Source organism: Pan paniscus, chromosome 11 (assembly GCF_029289425.2).
Source record: "Pan paniscus chromosome 11, NHGRI_mPanPan1-v2.0_pri, whole genome shotgun sequence".
NCBI classification, from domain to species: Eukaryota; Metazoa; Chordata; class Mammalia; order Primates; family Hominidae; genus Pan; species Pan paniscus.
Window position 1 is genome coordinate 113,884,716 of NC_073260.2, and position 16,443 is coordinate 113,901,158.

The window sequence follows — 16,443 nt, forward strand, 5'->3', positions numbered from 1 at the left end:
CACATTGCCACTATCCAGTTATATGGTCCCACACTAGCTAGAGCAGTTGGTAATGTAGTGTCTCTGCTATAATTCCCTTTTATGTTCACCAAATATCTGTTTCTCTTTTTTTCCTACCCATAGAACACAATTTATTTTTTCCTAAGGAGCACAACACAGAGACTCACCCACTTATTAAATCCAGTTTAAACTCCATGATCTTTAAGTCATACACAGCCCTGACCACTAGATCCTGAAAACCTGTATATTCTCCTAGAAGTCTAAATGATCATGCCCCTTGAACAGAAAGTTTAGTCACCTGACTACAGACAGATAAATTCACACACTATGCAGAGAGCCTGGATATCCAGAATAAGTACTTCAATTTGGAAAGGGAATTAAGAGGAGACCTTATAGTCATTGGTCTCTAGTAATTCTGAAACACCAGTGAGCTAATATTGTGAAACCCCTATACCCTAGAAGTGTTGGGGAGTTATTTGATTTATTTTTAATCAATCTCTAAATCCACTGTATGAGACAAGCTGTCTTGTCCTTAGTTTTTCTTGGTCCTGGCTCCACATCCTGGAAAGTTCCTCCTAGTTCATTATTCACTTTATCATTTAAAGTGGTTTTGGAAGAGCCTGAACTCCTGGAGAGCTAGAGGCTTTTGAAATGTGCCTATTGCTCATGAAGGATGAACTCTTAAGAGTTCTAAGTATTAACATATTTTAACTTTTTTACGGTCCCTATTTTCCTCAAAACGTTGTAGGTGTCAAATATATTTGGTTTTTGTCTGTTCCAAACTTAAGTTCTTTTAATAGACATAGTTTTCAAATCTGTTTATATTGTTCTACTTTCTCACTGTCACATCTGTCTCACTCAATTTAATAGTGGCTATCTACCTTATGCTGACATTATCCCTGGGTCACTTTAAACAACTGAAAATTTTTACTGGGATAATGGAAAAATGTATATATCTTAAATTAATTTTGTATTGTTTGGCATATAGCAGCAGTTAGCTTTTCCAACACTGCAATTTGCTCATGATCTTTTAAATTCTACCTTAAACTCATTATTGCTTATAATTTCTTATCTATTTATACCAATAACAAACAAGAAAATGTGCTAAGATAATGATTTCCAACTTTTTTCCTTAAGAGCCACAAGCTTAATAGGCCCACAGTTTGCTTTCAAATATACCACCGATAATCAAGGTTTTTTGCCACTGCATGACTCGATTCACCTACTTTCTAGCTTCTGATTTCAGTTTCCTCTTATCCAGTCCCTAACTTCTTTTTTTAAACCAACCAAACAAACAAACAAACAAACAAACACCTTTTAAGTTCAGGAGTACATGCACGGGTTTGTTACATAGGTAAACCTGTGTCATGAGGGTTTAGAAACATACCTCAAAATAATAACAGCCACATATGACAAACCTACAGCCAACATCATGCTAAATAGGGAAAAATTGGAAGCATTCCCCTTGAAAACAAGTACAAGACAAGGATGCCCTCTGTCACCACTTCTATTCAACATAGTATTGGAAGTCCTGGCCAGAACAATCGGGCAAGAAAAAGAAGTAAAGGGCATCCAAATAGGAAGAGAGGAAGTCAAACTATCCCTGTTTGCAGATGACATAATCCTATATCTAGAAAACCCCATCGTCTCAGCCCCAAAGCTTCTTAAGCCAAAAAACCACTTCAGCAACATCTCAGGATACAAATCAATGTGCAAAAATCACTTGCATTCCCATTTACCAAAAAGAGTCAGGCTGAGAGTCCAATCAGGAACAAACTCTCATTCATAATTGCCACAAAAAAAGAATAAAATACCTAGGAATACAGATAACAAGGGAGGTGAATGATCTCTACAACGACAACTATAAACTACTACTAAAAAAAATCAGAGATGATACAAACAAATGGAAAAACATTCCATGCTCTTGGACAGAAAGACTCAATGTCGTTAAAATGGCTATACTGCTTAAAGCAATTTATAGATTCAATGCTATTCTACATAAACTACTATTGACATTCTTCACAGAACAAGAAAAAACCTATTTTAAAATTGATATGGAACAAAAGAAAGAGCCCAAATAGCCAAGGCAATCCTAAGCAAAAAGAGCAAAGCTGGAAGCATCATGCTTACCGAAGTTCAAACTATACTAAAGGGCTACAGTAACCAAAACAGCATGATATATCAGAAAGGTAGGCTGGATGCTGGTGTAGTACTAACTAAACTATAAAACTCAATGACATCATTCGACAAAAATTAGTTTGTTATCCATTCAAATTCCAATGTGTACCATAGGTTCTCTTGGATTCTTCCAAAAAATGACTCAAAAATCTAGGCTATTTCTATTTATAATATCACTATTTTCAGCATAACTCCCATGCTCTTTCAACTAAAAGAGATTATGGAGGATGACAGACCAAGCCTTATGTCTAGGCATAGAACATCCTTCTACTCCGTTGCATTAGCTAAAACCCAGTTACATGGCCTAAATTACAAAAATAACTGCAAGTAAGGCTGAGATTTATAGTTTTTGTATGGGTACAGAAGATTTAATGAGTTGGATGGGTGTCTTACTAGTTTTGCCACACATAAACACCTAAAAAAAGCTTAATTCTGCATGACTTGAGGCTATCATGAGGATCAAAGAATGATCCTCTACAATCAATATATACAGTAAAACAATGCACACATTTAAACTATTATTAGGCTATTCATGGTTGTTAAAAATAATTGGTAATGCATATTCATTTGAGAATTATTAGCATATACCCAGTAAACCTAGTTTTTATATGAAATTAGATGAAACGTTACAAAGCCTATATAGTTCTATGCTATTTGAATTTTATTGCGTTCCAGTGATGCAAGAAATATGTGTATCTAATATCATGTATATGACCCATGGGTCAATCTAATAGGAACTCATGGTCTCCAGATCAGACCTGCAAAAATAATAGGTCTAATTCTCCTTTCAACTAAATTTAAGTAAATATAATCTGTTATTGCTATTATTTGTAAGGTAGTCAAAAGAATTAAAGCCAAGAAGAAAAAAAAATTTCCTGGCCATTAGTATGATATATCCATATTATTTTCATTGGATATTCATTGTACACTATTTAACATAAACATAAATATGCAAGGTCAAATGATAATTTAGCCAATCACTACATAACACTATACACGTAAACAAAATATTGTAATTACAGTGACATGGAAAGCACAAATTAAGTAGTTTCAGAGCACTCACGGGAATGATCAAGAATCAGCAATTCTTTGGCACTATATTCAAGAGCATGGAATCCTGTCTTTTTTTTTTTTTTTTTTTTTTTTTTGAGACAGAGTCTTGCTGTGTTGCCCAGGCTGGAGTGCAGTGGCGCCATCTCGGCTCACTGCAAGCTCCGCCTCCCGGGTTCACGCCATTCTCCTGCCTCAGCCTCCCAAGTAGCTGGGACTACAGGCACCCGCCACCATGCCCGGCAAATTTTTTTTTTTTTAATATATATTTAGTAGAGACGGGGTTTCACCGCGTTAGCCAGGTTGGTCTCCATCTCCTGACCTCATGATCCACCCGCCTCGGCCTCCCAAAGTGCTGGGATTACAGGCGTGGGCCACCGCGCCCAGCCAGAATCCTGTCTTAATTCATTTTTCTATCAGTTCAAAATCACTGGATAAGTTCTCTTGAATGTTGAACATTTTTCCAGGCACAAAGTTATAATATTTTCCTACTGGATTACAGAGAAACAAAAGTGAGAAAAGAGGGACAAGTTAAAATTTGTTGGCTTATATATGTTGTTGTTTTTAACTTATATTTACTCTAGACAGAATTAATCCATAGTGGAGTATAAAATAAAATTACAGGTTCAGGAACACGACATCTTTCATATTTTGATATCACCAGTTATTAGCCCTACAACTTTGAACAAATCACGTAATCGTTCATAATTGCTGGTTAGTAACTGGTTTTGGATAATAGAAAAAATAATAATCTTTCTATATCACAGGGTGGTTCCAAAGATCATATAAGACAATGTACGTAAAAGCACTATGAAACTAAATTTCTGTACAAATTTAAAGTATTATTGTTGCTTCTAAAATTACCTTAATGGATTATGTTTCAGATGAGGCGTTGGTTTTTTTTTCCAATTATTATTATTATTGTTCATAGTTGTACCTTAGGCCATAAGACAGACATTATTCTTAACCTTTTCTCTTTTCATGATTTCTATTTCTCCTGGTGCATTAAATTTAATGCAATAAAACTGTCTCTTTCCAACAAGTGAAGTGCATTTATAATCCCGACTATAGGAATACAGGCAATATAATAAAAATGTATAAAAAATGTATATCTAAAGATGAAGATGAAAGATATGAGTGATTTGTAACACAACCTGTCATCAAAAGCACTGAATGCCAGAGAATATATGATATGTGCAAGAATCAATATTAAAACCATACTTAGTAGAGTTTAAGAAGGCAATAGTGACATTTAGCACTGCATTTTACATTTTGCTAATGGACTAGAAAGTCAACTGTCATTTTGTGCTCTTTAGCAACAAAATCCACTTTATTCTGTAAAGTTGTAAGTAAAAAAATTATGTTATTAACATTCTTCTCAAGTTAGATTGAAATTCGTGAAATGTGATTGATGTTTTCCCTTCTGTCTTTCCTATACTGTTATTGGTCTTGATAAGAGAAATCTAAGGTCAACTTAATTTTTTTAAATGTAAATCAATAATAATGATTATCATGGGTTCTTTTTGAGTTTTGTCATAATTGACCAGGAGTTATTCAATAATCATTGCAAGCAAGTAAGATATTACTCATGTTAGCATGATTAATTTAAAAATTACCCAGAAGCTGAAATTTTACATATAAACATAAACACAGCATGAGTGGTATATGGAAGTGATAAAAATATGTATAACACCTGATAAAAGTGAATATTTCCTATAGACCCCAAATTGACCTAATTTCTTTTTAAAGCTTTAAAAATTATCTTATTTTTAATGTGTTTAGGTTTAGTGAAAAATAAGTCTTGAAAAATATACTTGGAAATTATATTCATAGCTATATCTAATGGAAGGGTTGTGGTAATTTCTATTTACTATTTTTTTTTTTTTTTGAGACAGAGTTTCACTCTTGTACCCAGACTGGTGTGAAATGGCATGATCTTGGCTCACTGCAACCTCCACCTCCCGGATTTAAACAATTCTCTTGCCTTAGCCTCCTGAGTAGCTGGAGTTACAGGCACACGCCACCATGCCTGGCTAATGTGTGTATTTTTAGTAGAGATGGGGTTTTGTCATGTTGACCAGACTGGTCTTGAACTCCTGACCTCAGGTGACCTGCCCGCCTCGGCATCCCGAAGTGCTGGGATTACAGGCATGAACCACCATGCCCGGTCGGTAATTACTATTTTTTGCTCATCATTTAAAACATATTTTCTTGTTACTAGTGCTATGTATAACAAAAACATAGAAGTAAATATGCATCACTGTATTTATTCAATATTGATTGTCCTCTATCTAGCAAAGTAATTAAATTTTTAATATTCCACAGATAAATGAAAATTTATTTCATTACCCTTCATGAATATTTTCATTATGTCTTTTAAATTTTCATTGTATCTTTTAAAACCGTGATACTGTTTTCTCACTACTTTTAATAGTTATCCACCTCTCCAATGCATGTAAAAAGCAGCAAGGCCATGAAAATGTGTATAGCTCAATAAAACTACCATAGAAGGTTGACATTTAAAGTGCTTCTCCTGCTCATCTTGGCCACTACTGTCATATTTGAAAGACAGCTTTTGTATAAAGAAAGGTGATAGGGCCCAACAGAAAAGTTGTATGACTGCACTTTTCTTAACAACTAAATGACAGGTACAGTGGTAGCAGCTACATCTACATCAATCATGCTAAATCTAACACACATTCTTCTGGGTGTGAGAGAAGAGACTACTGAAAATCTGGTATAAAATGAAGCAAAAGTATCACACGCTTTGAATTAAATGCACACGCGCACACACACACACACACATATACAACAGATATGGAGTGAATTATCCACATACTGAGGATGATTTTGCTTTCTTGTCTTATTCTGCCTTCTTCCTTTTAAGTTCCACTGATTGCTAATCCAACTATTGCCTGCTCCTTATCTTTGGTATGCACAGAGAAATGTAAATAGTTGTATATTACCAAACATGCTCAGTGTCCTTCAACAGGCAACATCTTTTGTATGAACCTATTAATTGCCACATCTCTACCTCACTAACTTACTTTTTAGTGGTGTTTTTATGAACCTGGAAAGCAATCCAATGAATTAACAGGCAAAAAACATAAGCATCATTCACTTCTGACTTGCACTTTGGATTGGCAGGATAATTTTCAGGAATGATTTAGCTAGTCAGGTTTAAATGCACACAGCCCTGGGTAAAAATCTACTCTGCAACCCAAGGTCTGCAATGACCTTGAGCCAATTATTCAACACCCCAAATCTTCAGGTGGAATTACAAACCTGAATCAAAGTCTCATAGGAATACTAATAATATTACAGATAATATATATAAAATGATTCATTTAGTGCTTGGCATAGAAGGGACAGTCAGTAAAAACTGGCTCTAATTATTAAGAGGAAACATTACATATTGGCAACCCAAGTTTGATGATGATACTTAAAAACTTAAATTATTTTCAGCTTAGGAAAAGTAAAGATGTCATTTCATATTTGAGTACCTCTAGAGTGCTGGGAACTTTGCAGAGCAGAATTAGACGCTGTTCTTGACTTACTGTTTACTGAAGTACTTGCTTTTTGCTATTGATTTCTCAACCATGACATAAGACCTTGGAAAGAAGAGTGTAGGTAACAATGATTTAAACATAAAATAGAAAATTGCTTTTGAGATTCTTGCTTGTTGGGGTGCTAGCTTTCAAAATACATCGAGGATCATCTAAAATTTATGATACATTTTCTTACTTCTGAAAGAGAAATAGTATATTTAACAGTATGTGGTTTCCTTATCCATCTCTAGATTGATATAGTGAAGATCCACCTCATTATCAAACTAATAAAGGGAGTGCATACTATATGCCAGGCATCGTTCTGAGGCTTTCACATGAATTCTTTTTTTTTTCATTTTGACAATGCCATGAACTTTGTGTTTTTTCCACATTTTTAGTATTGAGTTCTGAGGATTATAGAAGGTAATTATATAAGCATAAAGTCTAAATTCTTTCACTGCTTCCTGTATTTTTCATCTTTGTCAAAGAATTCTCCAATTTGACAACCGGGAATTCTTTTTTTTTTTTTTTTTTAATATCCAGGCTGGAGTGCAGTGGCACAATCTCGGCTCATTGCAACCTCGGCCTCCCGGGCTCAAGCAATTCTTCTGCCTCAGCCTCCCGAGTAGCTGGGACTACAGGAGTGCACCACGATGCCAGGCTAATTTTTGTATTTTTAGCAGAGAGGGGGTTTCACCATATTGGCCAGACTGATCTCAAACTCCTGACCTTGTGATCCGCCCGCCTCAGCCTCCCAAAGTGTTGGGATTACAGGCATGAGCCACCGCGCCCAGCCCTGGAATTCTTGAAGTTATTTTGATTACTCGCCTTCTCTTAACTCCTTTACCTAAGTCAATAAATCCTTTATATTTCACTTCACATGTCCTTACCTTTTTCTTTTTTTTCGGTGTGACCTACCATAAAATCTTTCTAATTGACTCCTGTCATAGCTCTCACTGTCTTCAATCCTTTCTCCCTTTCTCTATATGGTTGTTACAATTTTCTCCCTAGAGGAATTTGTTCATGTCACTTCTCTGTTTGAAAGCCTCCAGTAACTCCTTAGCAAGGCTTCCCTGGTTCTTAACAACAGGCATATTCCTGCACCTTGAGCCTCAATGCTGGCCACTGCCCACACCATCACCCCACCCCAATCTTCCATACATCCATCACGTATAAACACACTCTCTGGGGCTGCAAAGTCAAACCTCTAATTACTCCCTACACAAGACCATGTCATGTCTGTGCCGTTTGCTTGGACTACCCTCAAAATTATGTATAGACTTTCCCCAATTCAACTTTATTGTAGGCTGAATTCTCTGTGACTCTCTGAGACGTATTTATAGGAAGTTTATTGGAGATGTTTTCAGCAACAATGTATATGAGAAATGAAGGAAGCAGTATTGGTCAGAGGAGAAAGTGAACTATGATACAATTAGAACAGAGCCCTCAGCCGATCCTACGGGGTTAGCTGGAGTCAGGAAGGATGTTCAAAGATATCTCTACTTGAAGAAAGGGAGGCAAGTCATCGAATAATGTTGAATAAGTGCGTTCCCTGGGGAAGAACCATGACATTGGACAAAGGGGGTCTCTTCAGCTCGGGATAATTACTGAGGAGGAATTTATCCCAGCAGGAAGGAGAAAAAGAGCCTCAATCCAGAAAAAGGCTCTGGGTGGTGCCTCACAACACCATCTGCACCCCCATAGTGGAATGAGTCTTCCTTCTCTATGTCCCCTGTGTTTAGAGAAGTCTCTCTCCCAACACATGCAACATTGTACTCCAAGCGTATTAGATTCCCTCATGATGCCCTGAGCTCTCCTGGGGCTGCCTTTACACAGTTAGCAGCCATCCCAGTAGTGCCTGGCACCTTGGAGGCTTTTATGAAGAATAAATGAATCCATCAAACAGCAGTTGGATTAATGACAGCATAAAATAAACTACACCTCAGAAAACAATACCTAATGCTCTGTGCTGTTTTGTAAAATAGGTATCACAGTTGTGTGATGGTAAAACAGAAGTGTTAATTCACATTGCTGTTTGGTTATATTGGTTTCCAAGGAGGTAAAGGAACCTGCTGAGAAGAGGTTTAGTATGTAAAGAAATCTCTACAATGGAAAAAAAAAAAAAAAAACAGTTTCAGAGGCACAATAAATTACCAACATCAATTAGAACTGAGAAATAAGAAGACCTGACAAAACTACAAATTTGAAAGAAAGGATGATCAGAGACTCTTAATTTGAAGACTGACTAGGGAGAACTGGAATGAGATACGGACCAGAGGGAGAAATTGTTGAAAAATATTTGGAATCAACTAAGCTCAGGGTTACAAATCAAACACTGTTTTGCAAAACCACTACAGTGATGCAAATAAATTCTCAAGTAGCTACTTGAGTAATTATTTTGGTAAAATATATGATTGTTGCAGTTGCTGTAGAGACTGAACTCTCTGAGAAAAAATGGTAAATGGCACACCCTTCCTAGTCCCTGGAATATTGTAGACTCACAATAAATATTTGTTTGCACACCTCCCTTTCTTAAAGGAAAAGGTTTCAAGGTGGCCCTTCTTTTCATTTTAAAGACCTGTGCTAGAGCCCATAAAATTAGAATTATGGCATTCAGGGATGTCCTATTGGCACATCATGCCTCTCATAAAAGGCTGCAGTAACATACATGACTCAGTCTAAGACTTCAGAGAAATGAAAATGGCTGTTTATCTCTTTTTTTTCTGTCTGGATAATTCCTTGTTCCTTTCTTTTTTTCTTTGCATCATGCTCCTCACACCCTCACCTAATTTCTATAAGTACGATACAGCTAATATGCTCATTTTAGGCATATTTAATATGTAGAAGTTGTGCTTACAATGTATGTGTATATTGAAGATAGAAGTAGAACATGTATCTTCTCTCAAAATTAATAAAATTGGTTGCTACTGAATCCAGCAATCAATATTCAGTATCTATATCTTGTAAAGCAGTGCCCTATAAAATATTCTAGAGAATAATAAATAAAACATAAGAATGTTGAGAAAGAAGACAAATAAACCCCTTGCAGAAATGGACAAGAGAATGAAATATGTGCTATGGTTGAGTTGCAATTAATGTGCTATGAGAGCAAAGAGGTAAGAATGACCTAAGGGAGATCAGAAGATGCAGCCCTTTTCACACCTTTTGCGTGTCCCTAATCATTAGCTAATTGACTCCTGCATGTAAATCTGTGTTGTCAGCTCTGTATGTGTTTCCTAGTAATTAACCATTCTTCCAGTTAGTTTTATGTATCTTCCATCTGTGCCTTTTTAGATGCAGGAAAGTTATTTTAGGATGATCATATACACACCAGTCTCAGGAAAGCCAGTTTTATAATGAGCAGAAGGTGACTGAAAGGAGACCAAACAATATGACACACAACTCAGTATTAAATGTGGCTTGGAGACCAGCAATGAGGAATATGGTTGAAAATAACTGGAGAAGGCAGCAAAGTTCACAAGAATAATTTTGAGGAAGTAAATTGGAAAGAAAAATCTCTAAAAAATAATATATAGCTCAATCAGGTTAGAACTACTATGATACAGCAACTAGAGTGACAGGATCTAGGACAATGACTACTCAAGGCTGTTTCAAGATATCTGGAACATAGCAACACGATAGAAACATTAGATTTGACGCTAAATTCAACCTGAACTTGGAGATTGTATCTAGAAATTGACTGCAAACTGGAGATTGAGAGAATTTAGCTGACTTGATGATAAAATCATCTGAAATTGAGAAGTCACAAACGTGTTTTGCAGGATTGCAGAAAGATTCACAGTATGCTCCTATGTACAAAGGGAATAAAGATCCTGCATTTTTCTATAACTGTTCCATCTTGCTTCCTACCCTCCAATAGCTAGGCAGCAGTAAAATTAAGTAAAGACTACATTTATTTGTGAATCTCAGCATTATCTAATTTATTATCTTTTTTTTTCTTCAGCAAATGTGTCTTCTTGAATGATTCAAAATGCATCAAGCTTCTCTTACATTGTCTAAGATACCTTTAGGGTATATAAGAATAGAGGCATAGCTGATGACATGACCTTCAGTTATGGGGAAAGAGCCTAGTTCAGCTACTATATAATATGCCCTAGCTTTTACACTACAGTCCTGTTTAACTGAGCTGCTATTTTGCCTGATTCTGTTGGCAACATCTAGTGATAGCTGGTGATTTTGTTGGCAACAAGCTGGCAATATCTTTTGTTTCATGGTTTCAATAGTGTCTAAGGCTCTTTCCTCTTGAATTGACTTTAAATTTCTGCTGCTTCTACCATCTAACACATGGCCTTTTTGGTCTAATGGCATCTCCTATGAGATTACCTTGCCATCAATCACAGGAAGTCACGTTGCCCTCTGATCCCTACACATGTCAGTGACACACAGGAACACAGAGGTAATTGAAACACAAACTAGACCTTCTTTTTCCCTAACAACGCAGCTCTACCTTCCAATCGTGCCCAAGATTCCAATGTTACCACAGGGACACTATGCAGGATTCTGTTCCCTGCATCCCAAGGAGGTGGCTGGGCAATATCCCACACGAAGTTGACTTCAAATTCAAACTAATTCATGCTTCTCCAAACATTGCTGTCCTTGCAATTTCAATGCTGGAAAATCAGATCATATGACCATCCTGATCTAGACTTCTTCAATGTCTTTGCTCGTCTACTTTTTCTTTCAAATTCCTGTAGAATTAGAAGTGAAAGGATTTTCATTTATTTCTCCCACTCCTCTTCCTGGGAATTCTGCTACATCAAACTCTATTATCTAAACTCCCAGGACCAGACAATAATATATTTTATAGAAAAATGAAAAGAAAATCATTTCTCACAATAATCCCTGTTTTTTAAGTCTATAGACATCTACATTTTATTTTGAATATTAATTTATAAGTACTATATTTCTTTTTCTTTGTATTCCTTCTGAGTTTTATGAGCATGAATGCCATGAGACTTGCCCTTGGAGATATGAAGAGCCTCTGGAAGTTTTAATACATCCTCCCTGCCCCTATGTGAAATTGACTAGGTCCTTTTTATTTTAAAAATCCTAGAAAAGAGATCAAAGCAGGCTAACTAAAAGCCATGTTACACAAGGTATAAGACTGGGGCTAGGATTTTTTAATTAAGTATACTCAGTTTAGTTACACCACTTTTGTTATTCTTTTGAAATTGAAGTTATTGACCATCTTCGGGTTATATATTAAATGCTGATTTCTCCACAGAGTAATCACTGGAAGGTGCATATCTAAACTAACAACAATAAAAAAACAAAACTCACTCTCTGTTAGTTGGGGATGAGGTGGTTTTGTAATTTAAATACACAATATTCTTTAAAAAATACTCTGACAAAAAGTTATATAAGAAACACCAAATAAGAAAATATTACAAACCTTGATTTACTGAGCCTTGATTGATACAAGATTGACAGAGAAAATAAAAATAAAGACCCTGCATCTAGTTATTATATAGTAAATAGAGTAGATGTTAGGATCATAAAAAACAAAGATATAAAGCTGACCATGGTTTACCAGACTATAAATCAAAATGATTGTTATAATTTCATTTTATTCATCCTTTTTCATTTACTCCTCTTCATTAAAAACTTTGTGCTGCATACTGACCATATGTAGCTGTGTTTTGAGATTTATCTGTCCATGGGTTCAGGGAGCACAAATTACATAAGTATGAATATTAGATAAATGGATGTTCTTTACCTTCTTTTCTTTTGTTGAAAGAGAATCTAGCTCTGTAGCCCAGACTGGAGTGCAGTGGCACGATCTCGGCTCACTGCAACCTCTGCCTCCTGGGTCCCGGTTCAAGCAATTCTCCTGCCTCAGCCTTCCAAGTAGCTGGGATTACAGGCATGTGCCACTATGGCCAGCTAATTTTTGTATTTTTAGTAGAGATGGGGTTTCACCATGTTGACCAGGCTGGTCTTGAACTCCTGACCTAGTGATCTGCCCACCTTGGCCTCCCAAAGTGCTGAGATTACAGGTTTGATCCACCGCGCCTGGCCTCTTTACCTTCTTGACCTAAGATTAAGGTTTATTAGAAAGAGGATCTTTGGACAGTATAACATAGCAAAGCAGATTCATACTACCCAGGATACTTGTTTTAAATAAACTTTGTATTTTAGAATAGTTTTAAACTTATGAAAAAGTAACAAAGGTAATACAAAGAGTTCCTGTATATTTCCCACTCAGTGCCCACTATTGTTACCATCTTTTATTACTATAGCACATTTATTATAATTAATGAACCAAAATATACAGTTAATGGATCAATATATACTTGATTAAAAGTAAGAGAAGACTAAATCAAGACAATATTAGTAGTAATTACAGTTGTAGTATTAGTAGTGACATCTGAATGGTTTAGGAATAATGGATACTTTATGTGTAGTTGAAACCAGGCCTCAAACAGTTGTCATCAAGATTACACTTCTCCCTTATTTTTTCCTTTTTTTGCCATAATTTAACTAACTCTACATTCCCTTTCTTGGCATCATTCAGATAGAAATTTCCAACATAGAAAGATATTCACAGCAAGTTCAGTCTCACATCTATATTCATGACAATCATTGCATATACTATTTCTAACAAATCTTAAGATTGATCTTCATCGGACTGATTCACGACAAGTGACCCATCCTGAGTCAATTGCCATGGGGAAGTGAACATGTGGATTGACCAGACCAGAATTACACTCCAGCCCTGGATCAAAGGGTGGGATTAGCTTTCCCAATTACAGCCCGGTTATGGGAAAGATGATTCTCATTACATTAAGTTGCTGATAGAAGAAGAGAGAATACATACTGCATACAAAGAAGACAAAACTATCTCTACTATAATATGCATATGAGTTGATGTCTTAATGTTGAAAGAATCTCCAAGCACAGTAGTTTACAAACATTGCTAGTTTGAATTGTATCTAGAAAATGCATGGTTGGATTTTTCTATTTTTGTGAAAATGGCAAGAGAAAAAAGATGCTCTCTTCTTTCATGTTGACTATCTTGCAAGTTGCTTATCTTTATTTTTCAATAAAAATAAGAAATCTAATTGAGCCAATATTAAATGCATGTTTCCTTCACAGCTCCATGACACAAAATACTCCAAATGCCTCTAGCAATATTTTCTGATACTTTACATATAAAGTATTTTACAAGAAGATTAAGAAATAACTAGGGATATTTCAAGTTTTACTTTAGACTACAAGACTTACCTTCCTGAAAATAGCAATAATAGTTAATAGTTCTTGTAGATTCCAAGTGCTTTGAAAAATATTTACAAACAAGAGGCCATATAATTTGCAGAGCAACTAATTAAGATTTTACAATTATTATTTTTATGATATAGAGGAAGCAACTTAATCAAAGGAACAAAGCAAACTCTAGCAGGTCAGACAGCTAGTAAGTATTTTTATCAGATGCCACTTATATATCTTCCTTCATATCTTCTTTACTACACTTCTTCCAGCTGGCCAGGGGTGATAGTTGATGCACCCCCAGTCAAAGCACAGGCATCCCCTTTGTGTGGATTCTGACCAAAATTATCACCACTCTATTCATGGATCTAATGAATAACTTCTGCCCTTTGCCCAGGCTTCTCTGTTGATGCTGAGGCATAAGATATCATTTAAGCATTTGCTACCTACGTCTAAGCCACCTGCAAGTGAGAAGGAAGTATAACTCTGAATGTGAATCTTTAACCAACGGGAGACAAATTTTTCTCCATTCCTTTGTATTCATGACCTGTCCTGAGAAGCAGTTATTAATAAGGCTTCTTGGAAGTTATTCTGGTGTGATCAAGCAACCAATCACACTTCCTACCATGCAGTGGTCAGCCTGAGAGTGCACCCCCATATCAGCTCTCGTTTCTTGCCTGCCTCACTTTCCTTTGCCCTTGTCCCTGCTCCAAGGATCATGCTCTTGAATAAAGCTTTAACACATAGCATTTGCTTCAGGCTCTGTTTCTCAGAAATTCAGTCTAAGACAGTTGATACCAGGAATGACCCAAGAAAGTGAACCTTAGTTTAATTTATTAAAGCTGCATTACTGATGAGCCTCAGCTGTAAAGATCTCTTTGCTGGTGTTAAAAGGGACTAGTGATAAGCTCTGGCATGTCGTGACATATTATTAAGTCATTCCCTTGTGGTTAAATGGGATGTGGTGTATATGGAAGATCAGACTTTAGGATATGTAGTGGCTGTATGTTTATATGGTATGGGGACAATGATAATTATAGAGACTGTGGATTGGGTGGGCTTTTGTTAATAATATTGGAAACTTTGAAAGAGAAAATTACAGGCTTACAGCAGCCAGTTGCCAATCTGAGGCATTCAATGAAAGCCACAGGGCCTCTATGGCTTCATTTATGCAGCACCTTGACATCTATGAGTATAGAGCACACAGCAGAAAATTAGACCATAGATTTAATTGTACTGTGACAGAACTACACAGATGATGTTTAGAGGCAAGATTGATGTAATTACTCTAGTGGGTAACAGGAAGAGAATGGAAATAAGTATGTCTTGATACATAGGTATCTGTGGTAATGGCAAATAGATCCTAGTGTTCTAGAAAAAAAGATAAATTATAAGCATAATTGTACATTGATTGGAATATATGAAAAATAAATAAAACGAGAACTTGTGGAATTGATAACTGACACCAGCCATCAAAATGGAACAAATGTGGTCACACAAAAATTCCAGATTTAAGTCAATTCACAGACCCAGATGCCATTGATTAAAGGAAAATCAAGGTCCCTTTGACAACGCATTCTGTCATATCACTGCAATTAAATTCAGTAAATATCCCCTTGATCCTTCCCAAAAGGGAACTGTGGCCAATACTAGGATAGCTGTATTGGGAGAGAGGAATGAAACACACTCTAAAGACTATTACATAAAGATTCTGAGTAGAAGCTAATAATGGAGGAACTAAAATATCATCATCATCCCTCAGTTAGATTGGAGAACTTAGACTCCAGGAGATTGATATAGTTTGGCCCCCAAGACTGTCTGACTATGCTATGTATCCAACATGTCTACCCAACCACCCTACAATTATTTCCCTGGTCCCTGATATGATTTGACTGTGTTCCCACCCAAATCTCATCTTGAATTCCCACATGTTGTGGGAGGGATCTCGTGGGAGGTAATTGAAACATGGGGGTAGGTCTTTCCCATGCTGTTCTCATGATAGTGAATAAGTTTCAAGAGACCTGATGGTTTTTAAAATGGGAGTTTCCCTGCACAAACTCTCTTCTCTTTGCCTGCTGCCATCCATGTAAGATGTGACTTGCTCCTCCTTGCCTTCCACCTTGATTTTGAGGCCTCCCCAGCCATGTGGAACTGTAAGCTCATTAAACCTATTTTTCTTCCCAGTCTCGGGTATGTCTTTATCGGCAGTGTGAAAATGGACTAACACGGTCCCCAAGGGGATAATTGAATCTAATATATTTAGCAGCTGGCAGAATCTTTACATTGATTTATTATCTGTGTACTAAGAGCCATTATGGTAGAAATGGCCAAGCAAAAACTCTCCTCAGTTCTGGAGAATACATAAGAAGGGATATTATATCTCAGGATGAATTACTAAAATAGACACCACCATCAAATACTTAAGGAATGCAGGGGTAAT

At 36.3% G+C, this 16,443-nt stretch overlaps 1 protein-coding gene across 6 annotated transcripts in view; it reads right to left on the minus strand.

Moving 5' to 3' along the window:
- LOC130540499 (uncharacterized) overlaps window positions 1-16,443 on the minus strand; it is a 152,010-nt gene that overhangs the window by 68,587 nt on the left and 66,980 nt on the right. The window lies entirely within an intron of this gene.